A 15262-nucleotide genomic window follows, 5' to 3' on the forward strand; every position below is an offset into this window, starting at 1 on the left:
CGGGAGTTTGGCAGAAAGACGGTCATGAGATTTATATCATAACAAATATTGCCCTCCGCTCGCGTGATGGGAATGACATTTTGTTTTCTTTTTGTGTAGTCAGAGCTTCAGTTCAACTAACATCCAAAAGTGATATCCTTAAAATATATGACTGGGTGAAATAAAACAGGGTTATGTACGTCAAAAGATTGGAAAAGGAAACAAAAATGTCGAAATTCTTATTAGCATATTGTAGATCAAGCTGAAAACCGAACCGAGGTCCCGCGAAATCGCATTTTCTCGCATTTCCGGATGTTGCAACTGCATCGCGAGTAGTGCGCAACTGTGCCATAGTCGGGCACCACTCGCGATGCAGTTGCGACATCCGGAAATGGGACAAAATATGATTTTCGGTTTTCAACTGGATCTACAATATCTTTGCCATAAATAATCTGATTTTCATAGAACGGACAAAGAAATTTGTCTTACTCCTAGCCACTAGCTCATCTTTTTTCAAGCACACACATTTTACGAAGGTCGAGAAAGGCACCATCACCGCTAGGTGGATTAATCTGGGTTTTTATAGATCGTTTTTGCACATTGAACGGTGCAAAGTAAGGGCTGCCGATATAATTCCTTTTTTCAAAGGATGCATTTTCTCGGCGAGGGCAAAAGAAGATTTTATTCATTAGTTCAATTGAGGCATTTGCTCGTATTAAGGCAAAAGAAGATATGATCCCTTCTTTCAAAGGATGTATCTTCCCGATAGTTAGATAAAAATAGAGATGGTCCCATTTTTCAAAAAATACATTTGCCTGGCAGATGGCGAAATACGATATGCTTAAGATATTTGCATATTGTTTAATGATAAGGAAGATATGATCCCTTCTTTCAGAGTATGGCAGAAGGTGCAGTAAAATGCAAAAGATGATATATGGTACTCGGTTAGAAGCAAGAGAAGATGTGATTCCTTTATTCAGGGGATGCATTCTTCTTCTTCCTCTCTCTTCTTCTTCATTGGGATTACATCCCCCACTGGGGGATGCCTAGTGTCCATTAAGCACTTACACGTTTATTAACCGCAAGGTTTCTAAGCCAAGTTACCATTTCTGCATTCGTATATCATGAGGCTAACACGATGATACTTTTATGTCCAGGGAAGTCGAGGCAATTTCCAATCCGAAAATTGTCTAGACCGGCACCGGGAATCGAACCCAGCCACTCTCAACATGGTCTTGCTTTGTAGGCGCGCATCTTACCGCACGGCTAAGGAGGGAATGCATTGACTTCATTCAATTCAGGTGTTTGCTCGGTTAAAGGCCCTTCCTTCAGAAGATGCATTCTCCCGGCAGAAGTCTAAAGAAAAAATGGTGGCTTCACCCCTGTACCCCGAATGCCAATACCCCGAATGTCATTACCCCGTACCTTGAAAGCCATTACCCTGAATGGGATACTACCCCGAAAGTCCATTACCCCGAATACATTTCGAATCTGTAGTTTTCCACTATCACTTTTTTTACCACCCACAGATACCGATGAATCGTAAAATGACTATCTTTGAAAATAATTTGATTAAAATAAAAATATATACTAGGGGGAAAGACGGCTTCGGCAGGTTTTGTTCTATTATTGGCAGGAGGGTTTTTGTCGACCGAATTTTATGAAATTTGGCCACAATATTCTTTGATATGCAAAGAATGTTTAGGCCAAATTTGAGCCTAGTCAGTCATAAAAACCCCTCTGCCAAAAATAGAACAAAACCTGCCAAAGCCGTCATTCCCCCTACTTAGAGTTACTTAGAGAAACGCAATAAAGGTTCTGTTTAATCAACATTTTTGACTTTTCGTCTAATTAACTTAAATTATCATTCCACGCCATTATTATCTGAAAAAAGTTCAATCCTACGAAATGGTGTAAGTGAGGAGATAACACCTTCTTTTTTTCAACAGAAGCTATACAGTGGAAATAATACCTTATTCAAATTAACGCATTTGCCAGGTATAAGGCAAACATAGGAGATATTGCCATCTTGAGAATAATGCATTTGTTCGGTGTAAGGCAAACAGAGGAGGTAATATCTTTTTCAAATGAACGTATTTACCCGGGTTAAGAAGAACAGAGATAATAATGCCTGGGTATTGGGTCATTCGGGGTAGTGTTCCACTCGGGGTGCTGGCATTCAGGGTAAGGACTCATTCATTGAATAAATTTGATCACTTAATCCAAAAGAGTCACGGATATTGATTGATACTGGTACTGATTGTAGGAATTTATTGGACGTGAGGAAGCAAATTTTTAAACTGCGATTATTTATATATTTCAACAGCAAAACTGAAACCATGTCAACAGTTCACTATTTTAAAGTCTAAATATTGACAACCAATATATTTTCATCCGGAAACATCTTCAAAAACCGGAAACTTCTCTAGATGGGCGGCAAACAATCATTGTCCTATTATGTTGCAATTGGAGACAATCGCTTGTTGCGAGTTGAGTTTGTCCTGACATTTACAAGAGAGGGTAATGTTGTTTCCAGTGGGAATGGTTCATTTTTACATTCCATGTATTTTTCCATTTCGTCGGCTTTGGGACATTTCGTTGATTGACATTCAATCGAATGACTTTTAGGCAAATGACGCCGAAAGGACATTTAGTTGGAAGGACATATAGGTAATGTCTTTTCGACCAAGTGTTAATCGATGAAACATCATTAAATTAAATGTTTTTTGAACCGAAACGTTAAATACAGTACATGTACCAAGATTGTTCATTCGAAAATCTGCTTTCAACAAAATGTCCATTCGACCAAGTGTACATTCGGCGTATTGTCCTTTCGACCAAATGGAAGAAGATTATTCATTCTTAAATCAACTTCAACTAAATGTCCTTTCGACCAAACGTCATTCACCCCCTCCTGGTCCACGTGTCACCATGCACGGTACATATCAGAATGCTGATTTGCCGACGCGCTTTTCCTCATGAGTTTTCCGGCAGCAAAAAATCACCACTTTTTTAAAATGTATGTAAGAGGTTGTACACTTATTACGTAAGCATTTTTTCTGGGTTTTTCGATCCTCCATTCCCCATGTAAGACTTTTTTCATACAAAAGAATTTTTATGTATATAGAGCGTAAGATATTGACCAGCCCCCCCTCCCTCCATAAGTGCTTACTTAATATGTGTACGGCCACTAATGTAACTTTTTTTAAAATGTATATGTAAAATGTAATCAATATGATTAAGATTTTCTTAACTTTTTATTGGCATCGGTTAGCTTTATTGTTTAACTGTTGCATGAGGTAAAAGTATCCATGAAAATCGTTCCAGCGAAGACATTAGAACAGTGTTTGCTTAGGTAGGGCATATTGTCCCCCTTTCCCCTGGATTCCTTATGTTATGTCCTTTCGACCAAATTTCATTCGACGAAATGGTATAGATTCGCTAAGGATAAACGTGCCTGGAAAATGAGCTATAGACTTATTGCGCATACACACACACAGACATCAGCTCAATTAGTCAAGCTAAGTGGATCGGTTCATAACAATAGTCTCTGGGCCTCCTATAAAAAGTTAGTTTTTGGGGAGAACATATAGCCTTTCGTCACACTTAGTGTACGAGAAAGGCAAAAATATGAACCTTCTTTTCGCTGAGGTCAAATCTGTTTTCATTTTGAAAAACGTTTATTTTGCCACGGGAATCCACCGGAACTTGGCCTACGCCGATATTAGGTTTAGAAGTGGAGTTGCTAGCTCTGACAAAGAGCAGATAAAACGTTAGTACCAGTTGCATATACTCCTGTGGGGTCTGCCTAGGATGTGGTGGGGTTTGACAGTGGGCTCTGTTCAACTTCCATGAAATGCTGCTTGAATCCGCAAAATCAGGCCCTGCTATAGCGACCATCTGCCACACGCAGCGCACTAGCCTTGTCCTGGTGTTGGGTGGGACTTTAAACAAATTTGACTCAACTGATCGGAGGAGGTGCATCACCAAGGATCACCAAGGAGCTGCATGCGGTGCGGTTGAGAATAAAATGCCGAATCCCGGAAGTTGTATCTAAGATGGCAGCCCCATCGCGGGGGATAGGGACCTTCAGCCAACAACTTGACAAACCGTTCGAGAAACCAAAAAAGCAAGATCGAGAATTAATTTTACGGCAACAACTTTTGGCATGAAACAAAGGACACGAATTGGTACATGGAATATTTTAAGATTAGCTCAGCAAGGTAAGCTGACAAGGAATGGCGCTCGAAAGCTCGGAATCCTGAGACTGAGTGAAGACCGTTGGCCAAACTTTGGAGAACGAAAACTACCGTCGGGACAAGTAAATATTGTTAAATTCTGGTATTCGGGGGAACAACGCTCCCCGGCACCGAAGAGTTGGTTTCGTGCTTTTTTTTACCAATGTATTTATTTATTAGGCTCAGCTACTTTATAAAAAAAAAACTCTACGGAACCGAGAGCAAATAAATATCATTAATTATAAGATCTTTGGACACAATTCTTTTTCGGTTGTGTTGTTGAACCGGCACTTGAACCGGAGCATAAAGCAGAGAATTGAGCCCGTCGCTGAATCGCTGGTGGATGGAACAAAGCTTCCTTGATTGCGATTGCCACCTCCTCTAGTGTAACATCATCTTTCTTCCGACGATTTTTATTCTCCAGGCGTGCGTTTTCACGTACTTCCGACTGTCCTTGATTTTCTGGTTTCGGATTTTCTTCCGGAACTTCGATAAAGTCTTTCGTTTCCAGAAACTACTCCAGTATATGTAGTACACTGACCTTGTTTTCCTGCCTTCTTCCGTGATAGCTGGGGACAAGAATCCCTCCGATGGCCTACTGCTTGACAAAGGAAGCATGTATCCTTAAGTCCGTCGTAGAAAATTCTTGCTTTCAGGCCGGCTACTTCCATCGATGGAGGAATGCTCTTTTCGATTTCCATAAATACACCACGGACCCCAGTGGACAGGTGATCCAGGCCCAATTCCGAGGGAAACTTTTCACTTTTCAAGATCGTATTCAACTTTCCCAAACAATCAGAGCACCTGCGACAAGCTTTCGTCCGTAACATCTGGTGGCACATCGAATACTCGGACGTACCGCATATTTGTTCCTGCGATTTGCATCCGAACTTCAACCGACTTCCCACTCGAATAAACAAACATCTTCAGGTCCATGTTTTTCCTCATCGATTCCCCCATTGCATCGCGCGAAACAAATTTGATGTACAGCGAACGATCGAGTGCCGTTTTGTACGCCGTGTCCATCACTAATAAATCTGTATCGAGCTGCTTCAAAAAGCAGGCGATTTCAACCCATGATGGCCGGGGACTACCGACTGGGAAACGGAACTGGACTGTATTAAAGAATACTTAACCCATTTCGATGATTCAGTGCCTCTTCAGCTCCTCAGTCAGATATGAAAAACAAATACTTATCAAATGGGAGCCAATCAATAAGAGAATAATTATGGACTGGAATCCGACAGGACATAGCAGCAGAGGCAGACCCAGGGGTGCGTGGCGAAGTAGCCTCAATAAAGAAATAAAGGAAGTGAAACGGAATCTGACCTAGGCCCAGATCAAGTCTAAGCAGTATTGTATTTGTATTGTACGATGATGCAATGGTCGCTGTCGCTATCTTTTAATGTATTGGACTTTTTGTTGTTTTAAAATGCGCCTTTATATGATCTTTTCTGAATTGTGCCAAAGATTGACTAAATAGGGTAACTAAACATAATAATTAAGTATTTCAATAGGCACTGCGACTTCCAGTATGCAAAAATCTGCTGGACGCAATATTTTTTGTTGTTATTATTATTTATGCCTTAATTACCGAGTTTTTCGGCTCTAGGCAGTTCACCTCCTGCGATTATTTTATGTCATAATACCAATCAGAGAAATGTCAATTTAGACTAAGACCATTAATTACGTAACGCAAAAATTGGACATTTCCAACCCCCTCCCCCTATGTTACACTTTTTGTATGAATCATTTCAAATTTTTGTATGGATTGTCACACTTCGGGGAAGATTCCTTTCCTCTCTAAGCTTTACGTAATTTATGGATGCTTCTTTACCACAAAATTATTCGAACCAGCTATTTTGTGCGGTTGATAAGCAAAGTTAATAAGTGCGTGATTGAACGTGTTTTGTGGCGGACGCAGAAAAATTGTAATGGAACGTACACACGGTCAAGCAGTTTGACCAACATTGACTCCACCTCTCTTTTATTCAAACATCCGTCAAGCGCCAACTTGAGCACCAACCATCAAAAAATATATGGGGGTTTGTGCCGACAACTCAAACCAAAATCAAACCGTTTTAATTTTTTCCAACCGAACTGCCAACTGTCAAATGATTGTTCGAACAACTTCACACACGTTCAAACAAAGCAGCAACCGAAGCGTTTTCTTGGGGGTGGAGTCAATGTTCGTCAAACTGCTTGACTGGTGTGTACGTTGCATAAGACATACAAATACAAATGTTCTGTCCCGAGACATCTATGAAGTTAGTATGCGTTCCCTGCATCTTCACTAGTAGATGTTAAACTAATATTCCATCCCTTCCTTCCATGATTGTAAGAATGTAGCTAGGTATACAACTGCTTCTGCGACAATATATAGAAGATTGCTCAGATTGTTCCCACGATGTGTACAATCATCTGTACTATGCTATGCTATCACAACATTATTCAAATGATTCAACGGTCGTATACTAGCTCAAAAGCTAGATTATCCCATTATGAACGCCTTCCGAATTTCATTTTCTAAAATCTTGGGAATACTCACTCACTCTCCTAATGCAAATTTAGACACACATTTTATTAAAAAAAAAAGTCAAAAAAGCTTTATGTTTTACAAACGTTTTTGCGTTATTTTGAAGTCTCGAGGTAAATTAACAGGGGTACTTATCCGAAGCAACAATTACTCATGTGGCCTTGAAAACGTTCACGGCTGCCATCGAGTGATAAATATTTAGATATCAGAGATTGCAAAAAATATACATGTAGATAAAAATATACATGTAGGTAGATGTGGAAATACTTCACTCTAACCCGCTGAAATCAAAGTTTATAAACTAATGCAATTAGAAATGCAAATGATCAAATTAGGTCCAACTTGTGATAATTTGCATACCCACATGTGATGAAGTCGTTAAGCAACCAACTGCACACACAAAGCACGCTCGCTTCTTTGGTTCTTGGTGGAAACAATAATACTTAATCCTCAAGCGCTTTTTAAGAACAAACTTTATCCTCACAATTCATAATCTCACGTCACGCCACGGTTTACCGCAACAGCCACCCGAACCAAACCGGGGAAAGTTTCCCAATTACGAATAGCACGTTCTCCGGCGAAATCCATTGGCAAACAATTAACAAGACTAGTTTAAGTAATTTCGTGAAAGTTTCCATCGAGCACCACAACAGTGCAAAATCTAAAATTAGCAAAACTATGCAGCTTCCAGCAGCAGTCATCATGGATGCCAGATAATAATTCATGCGGATACATCTAATACTAAGTGCCGATTATACGCAGACTGTATTATAATACAAAATCTAATAATACTAAGAATAATTAGCCTAATTTCACGAGTCAACTTTTCAGAAATTCTGAATAACATTCACATATAAAGATTTGAATGTTTGCTAAACACTTAAAACAAATCAACAGAATTCTATAAAATTTCACAAATTACTCATAAGAAGAACTGTTCTGACACTGCTTTCCGAAAAAGTGTATGGCACCCCTGGCAGTCAGTGGCAGCCAGCGGCAATTCCTGAAGTTTGATTTTGTGACGCCACTTCACAAGTGGAGTTGCAATTTGTGCAAAATATACAACAAAACAGAGAAAACTTATTTGCCATACAGACACTGTAGATTTCACCGATGTGCTGAGGCGTAGTGTAGTACGCTATGAAATCTAAGAGTAACTAAGATTCGTCCACGTTTGTATTCCTCAGTTTCACGAAGCTCCCATCCAAAACGCGATTCTCTCTGTAAGAGGAATGTTCTTACACCAACAGGACCGTGCAATTCCGTTGGAAGCGCTTGAGGCCCGAGAGACGGGCGGGAAGGTGTGCCAAAGTAATTTATGAGCTCCTCGTTTCCACTTGACAGCATCGTCGAAACACACTCTTTGAGTCCTGTAGCGAAGAAGCTGAAGGCAGAAAATTGCTGTTGGACGAAAATTGAAAACAGCTAATAACTGAACATTGTCGTCTGCCGTTTTGCCAAAGGCAGTGACAGATGCCGAACAAGTAAACCGTAGTCCGCGGCGTGGGTGATCAAAGTTCATGCTGTGCAGTAGGAGAAGGAGGGTCACCGTAGAGGCGTTGGGCGGTTCAAGTGGCGACGATGATGATGAGCGTTGAGAAAGCGATGAAATGACGACGATTTGGGTGGGTGGTTATGAGTAGGAAGCGTTCAGCTATTGCCGGACGACAAGTTAAATGAAGCTGTTCATGCTACAATTAGGAGGCAAATCGAGAGCGGTTGGAAGCAAGGGAAATGTTTGTCAAATTATGACTGCTTCACGCTTCAAGGCGATTGTGATTTGCGTTTCTATTTGTTCTCATGAATACAGTTTAGAAGGCGAAGCCTTTCTATTTGGGTATCGTAGTCGATGGCTTATCATTTTAAAATTTTAAGTTTCGATACGAAATGGGTAGTATGCAAACTAGCATCGGTTATCTATGCAACAATAATAGGCAATGCACAAACATAAATTGTCAAACATTATTTGGAAATCTTGGCGTTGATTCAGTGGATGTTCCGAAGTTCCGTCACTATGGAGTGTACTCGTGAAAAATAGTTCATCCAAACTTTGTGCTAGGGTAACAGGAGGTAATGTTAAATAGAATGTAACGTTAGCTTATCACGCAAATTTATCAATAATTCAGCGAAAATACATCGTTTTGTAGAAAGATAGAAAAAAAACGTATCAAGCGTGTCTACGGGCTGAAATGTTTAAGATTTGTGATGTTTGTCCTCAAATCATCCCAAACAATGCGAAAGTGCAATGGTTGTTACGTCAACTATGAAATCATGGGCAGCATAGCCTAGCATATGTCATTGTACAAATCGTGGATGGCTAAACAATGCTCAATTGAGCAATCTGCTGTTTATTGTCGCAAATTGGTACTTGGGACTAGTACCTTTTCCTATATAGTAGCACTTGTATACCTGGCCACGTCCTTACAATCACGGAAGGAAGTGAAGGAATGTTAGTTCAACATTTACTAATGAAGATGCAGGAAACCCATCTTCATAGATGTCATAGATGGGAAGGAAAATTTGTGTTGGTGAGTAAGGTGAATAATAGGGAGCTCTATTCGACAATATAGAACGTTTGTCAATAATAGTATATGCTGAAAAATTATTAAAATATATTCATTAATTTACTTACAAACCGTTCAAAGCAGAACAAAGAAACCCGGATTCATCAAACGTAAAAAACAGAACCACAAACTCAGATTTCATAAATGTGCTGCGTCCTACCTACAACACGTCCGATCGCGCACCAATTATTTACTGCTGCTTCTGCTTATCTGCTTCCTGAGCAGAATCACGACGATTGTACGACAATTCCCCGAAAGCCAATTCCCCGAATGCAATTTCCCCGAATGAACCATTTCCCCGAATGGAACAATTTCCCGAAATTATAGTACCTCTTGCAAACACATTTTTGCAATCGACTGTTTGGGTCTGAAAAAAGCAGCTTTCAAAGATACGTTCAAGAGTGTTTTATTGATTTCTTTGGTAGTATTTGATGTTCTTGATCCTCCAAGATGTGTTGTTGAATTGTAAAATTATCAGAGTACAGTGTTTTCCAAGGTAATGTTTGTTCTAAAATTCGGCAATTCCGATTGATAGCGTTTTGGTATTTTTTTTATATTCGAAATCAAACCACTGTCCTGTATATTCCTTCTTAAGAGGCAATGGTGGATGTGAATCCTTCTTTGAAAAGAATGCATCTGTTCGGAATAATGCAATGGTAAATGTGTCCAGTCTTCAGTAGGTGTATAAGACAATGAATGTTATTATTCGTTCTTTAATAACATGTATCTGCCCGCAATATGATAATGGGGGATGCGTTCAATTTTTTTAAAATAAGACATTTTCACAAAGTAAGGAAATGGTAGATGTGGTCCTTCAGAAATAGGCGTTAGGTAAAAAAATGCAAATATGAATTAATTGAGAATGAGAATATGGACTAATTGTTTGGCCAGAATAAGGAAAAAATATATAAGATCCCATCATAGGCAATATGTATCGAATGTATAATATTTCACCGAAAAACAATTTGTCGAATTTATTTTCTTAATATAGCATTAGGCGGTATGTACATTTCGCGGTATGATATCTGATGAATTACTCCTTTTTCAGAATCACCTTTGACGGAATGCCGTTTTTCAGAATGTCCTATTGACATTTTCTTAGATAAGTGTGGTGTAATATAGCAGTAGTTTTGAAACATATAATTACTTCATACCAATCTTTTATTATACCTGGCAAGCGCGTTCCTGGCTTAGTAAACAAATTATCTCCTCAACTTGCTTTATTGCGGACAGATATTCCACTCTCGAAAAGCCTTATATCGGATAGATGAGTTTATCTAAAGAAGGCATTATCTCCTCCATTCTCATTACATAACCCGCAATTGTCTCATTCTTCCACTGTATTCCAGACAAACAAGTTCATCTAAAGAAGGGACTATCTATCCTCTTTGCCTTATACCGGGAAAATGAGTTGATTTAAAGAAAATATTATCACTTACTTTCTCTTCATACCAGGCGATGATATCATCTAAGGAAGGCATTATCTCCTACCCTACCGTCCTCTACTGGACAGACGCGTTCATTTTAACAAGACATTCTTTTTGCTTTAAACCGGGCAGATGCGAGCAGAATCGAGCAAACTTATTCATTTGAAGAAAGCATTATCTCCTCACTTCGCCTTATACAGACCAAATGCGTTCATTCAAAAAAAGCATTGCCTTAATGGCTCTACATTCTTTCGGAAACTTGGGGTGTTTTTCAATTTAGTGTTCTATTGATATGTCCATAATTATTGAAATCTTTCCCGTGCCTGCTCGGCCAATTCCATGAATGTCTTGTGTAGCAAATGCAATGGATACACAGTGAAAGGAGCCGAAAATACTTCCTACTCTGAAGCATCCTAGGCCGAACCGAGAATCGAAATCGCAACTTCCGGATCGGCAATCATACGACTTTGCTCGGATGGCTAACTGGATATCCATCATCTTGTGCCGCACTTAAAAAGAAGGGAGAAGCATTCGGGGAAATGTCACATTCGGGGAATTGTTACATTCGGGGGATTGCTACATTCGGGGAAATGTTACATGCGGGGAAATGTTACATTCGGGGAAATGTTACATTCGGGGAAATGTTACATTCGGGGAATTGTTATTCGGGAAAATTGCATTCGTGAAAATTGCATTCGGGGAATTGGTTTTCGGGGAATTGTCGTACAATCGAATCACGACAAAACAGGCACTGATTGATTTGCATTTCGACTGCACAGAAACACGAAAAAGCAGGCCCTCGCTTAACACCCTGGGCCACTTCTAGTGCGAAAACTCTAAGCAGTACTCCATAATTGCTCTTCAAAGTGCGTGCACATATGTAGTTTCTCAAACAAACGAAAACAATTTTATACATTCCCGAACAATTTTTTTACGAATTTTTCGCTACAACAACGTATTCTTGAACGAGGATTCAGAATATATAAAAATCTCATTTTGGCCAAAAATGTTACATATGCAATGCAGTTTCTCAAACAAATGGTTGATTTGTTTAAGCGATTAAGAGTAATTTGGTCGATACCACTATTTGGACAAAATAGTCATTTTGCCGAACATCATTTCATCGAATTCCGTTTTACCGAAAAGTAGAAACCACCGGAGAAGTGGTTAACGAGAAGTTAAAGGTGAGGTATAAGAAGTTAAGGGTGAGAGGTGAAAAGAGAGAAATGAGAAACAAGAAACGATTAGTGAGAAGCGAGATGCGGGAGATGAGAAATGAGAAATAAGATGTGAAAAAAATCGGTTGTCTCACATCTCACTTCTCAATTCCCATTTCAAACTTCTCATTTCTTATTTCTTGCTTATCAATAATCACTTCGTAATACTCACATTTCACACAGAGAAATGAGAAGTGAGAAATAAAACGTCTCAGTTGACACTTCTAAGTTCTTTTATCTCACTTCTCACCATGAGAAGTGAGAAACGAAGTAAGACGTCCAACAGCTTACTAATGTCTTCTTCTTCTACGGGATGTAAGAAATAAGAAAAGAGGATTCAAGAGTGGGAAGCGAGAGATTCACCCAAATATAGAATTATCCAAACCTACGCGATTTCATCGCAGCGTCGACAAATAGTCGCCACAAGTTTATCGCTGAGTCGCTGCATGCAATGGTCCATTTACGCTTTCACACAACGGCGAAAGAATCGCAGTCGCCAAGCACGTCGCATGTGGTTGGGGGATCCTTTACACTTTGTACTAAGCTAAGGTCACTCCTGACAGAATCCAAGTTTCAAAGTGCTCGCGTTTTCGGGGGCACACCGACACCACTCGATACGGAGGCGGCGGACAACTGTCATTTTTGTTGATTCAGCTTTGCTGCGTCGAAATAAAAATAAAAATGACAGTTGTGCGTTGCTTTCTTATCGAGTGGTGTGACCCCGAAAACGCGAGCACTTTGAAGCTTGGATTCTGTCAGGAGTGACCTTAAGCACCTGCCCTCTTTGATTTTTGCATCATACATTTAGTAATGTGTTTGTTTTTATTTGTTCAAGATTTGGTCGGATTCATAATTTTTTCGACCTATAAGTGCTCAATTTGTTAACTGCGTGCATGAATGAGATTTTGTATTTTTGTGTTCGTTCAAATTTATAACAGGGAGTTTGTGTGCGAGTTGCAACGTTGTCCCCAGTAGGCCTACTTGCCACACAAGAAGGTAGTCATTAGGCGCAACCACATTAAACGCAACTAATCCGCCACCAAGCTTCTGTGTCCTGCCACCAGGAGCTGAAGGACATGAGTTTCGTTTCCGCCATGAAGGCTGAATTTGATTGGCATAAAGGAGAGATACGGGCTATAAAAGTCATTGACTGGAGATGGGGGTCTTGAACCCTGGGCCTGAGATATATGCAGCTTCTCGTTGACTTACCCGGCAATAGTGAACGCGACCAGATGTTTCTCTTACAACTTTAAACAGTTTTTAATTGGAAGAAAGTAATGTTGCGCGCTTAGTAAGAAGAAAATCAGGTAACTGAACACCCCATCTTCAAACAGCTTCCGAAACCTGAACGTGATGGGAACGATTTTGTTACATGTGATTTTCTGTTTCGTTTATCATAGGACCCTAATTAAACCGCTATATTTGCGATACGGCCCTAGTTCCCGGGGAATGCGTTGTCCTAAAGTCTCCTAAAGATTCCTGCATCGTTGTTCGCTAAAGTCCGCCAATTATCGGTAGCCTACACACACAGTTCAGCTCGACATTTTTTCATTCTTTTGCCGAGATGCGCACAGCTGAGCGCTCGGTTCGAGACTTTTTGCTGACATCTCAGCAGAAAAAGTAATTTGTTTACTGCGGCACTCAAGAGAGCCGCCGTTATCATGCACCTATTTAGCCGATATTTCAGCAAACAAACTTAAACCCAGATAGGTGGAACAATGTAAGTGTGTAGGACGCGCACCAAACCGTAATGGCAGCAAAATAAAATTACCATGTAGAATTGAAACTTTCCACGAAAAATTAGAAAATTGCCAATAAAGAAATCAGGGTATGAGCAATAAATAAATAAAAATTTTCCACAAAACAATTGAGAGAAAACAAAAAATTATTAGCACTTTTAAAATCGAAATTGCAATTATAAAAAAATAATCTTCCATAAAGAAATCAAAACATTCCACCGAAAAAATACAAAATTTCCATTTTCATAAAATTTAAAAAAAAAATCCACAAAATAATTAATAAATAGAAATAAAAAAAAGAAATTTTCATGAAAAAATACAAAAAAGCAATAAAATTGATAAAATTTTCCATAAACTTTAAACGCTTTTAAAGAAGGGGTCATCTATGGAAAAATGTTCAGTTTTGTTGCTTTTTTATATTTCTTGATAGAAATTTTCAAATTTTTTAATTGCTCTTTTTTGATTTTTTGTGAAAAAAAAAATTATTTTGTAGAATATTTTGTAATTGTTTATTGCTAATATTGATTTATTTATGGAAATATTGTTATTTTTTCCGTGCAACATTTTGATTTCTTCATGGAAAATTCTCAATTGTTTGTGGAAATTTTATATTTATTTTTGCTCATACCCTGATTTCTTTATTGGCAATTTCTTATTTTTTATGGAAAATTAAATTTCTAATTTTTTAGGGGGAGTTTTTATTTTAGTCACCCCGAGTCGAATGCCATCTGCGAAGCAGTACGAGATCTAACGTGGTCGGAGCTTTAGCGGATCCGCATCAGAAAGAAAGAAGAAACGCGGAGAGAGTGAGGTTAGCTAGCTAATAAGAAAGTGGGAGGAGAATAAGGAGTGAAGCCAAATAAAAGTGTAAAAAGTGACTAAGCTGATTAGGTTTTCCTTAATTTCGATTGCGAAGGTTTCTGTCCCGCGATAATCTAACGAGCGAGTGCCGACCCTAAGGCACTCGGCTGAATGCACTGAACTCGTTTTGTCAAATCACATTTTCATCATTGAATCTGTATACATGAACTGTTATCAGGGTTCGCAGAAATCGATCCCAATATACTGTACCGCTCATAAAAAAATCTACTCCTCCGCTTATTTTTAATCGCAACAAAAAATGAGCGCCAGATAGTCGCCTAAGAAAAACATACCGTCAGAAAAAAAGCTACTTTGATATTTTTGAAAATTTGGTCGCCACGTGGTGGATTGTGGCGATGAATGCTTTGATAGCACGTGCTTTTTGTACTGCGGAGAAATTTTTCACATCTATGAGAGCCTTGGAAAATGATTACAAAAGTTGTCATTTTGTTGCAAGGCACAATATAACGAACAACAATAAAGGAAGGGAGAAACTGTTCCAAATCATAGCAAGCCATGATAACAAATTTATCAAACTTGTATACAAGTGCGAAAAAACAGAATGCGAAAGGCAGCCCCCACAGAGAATTGATGATTCTCGCTTTGTTCTCGTTCATTTTGTGTTGGGGACCGCACAGCTGTGTAGAACAAGTTGAAATGCTTCATCAGAACCAGTGCTCCCCACGTTAGGGGCTTTTTAA

At 39.2% G+C, this 15262-nt stretch overlaps 1 protein-coding gene across 2 annotated transcripts in view; it reads left to right on the forward strand.

Moving 5' to 3' along the window:
* Positions 1-15262, forward strand: part of LOC134213122 (uncharacterized) — a 486987-nt gene that overhangs the window by 423441 nt on the left and 48284 nt on the right. The window lies entirely within an intron of this gene.

Source organism: Armigeres subalbatus, chromosome 2 (assembly GCF_024139115.2).
Source record: "Armigeres subalbatus isolate Guangzhou_Male chromosome 2, GZ_Asu_2, whole genome shotgun sequence".
In the NCBI taxonomy this organism is placed as follows: Eukaryota; Metazoa; Arthropoda; class Insecta; order Diptera; family Culicidae; genus Armigeres; species Armigeres subalbatus.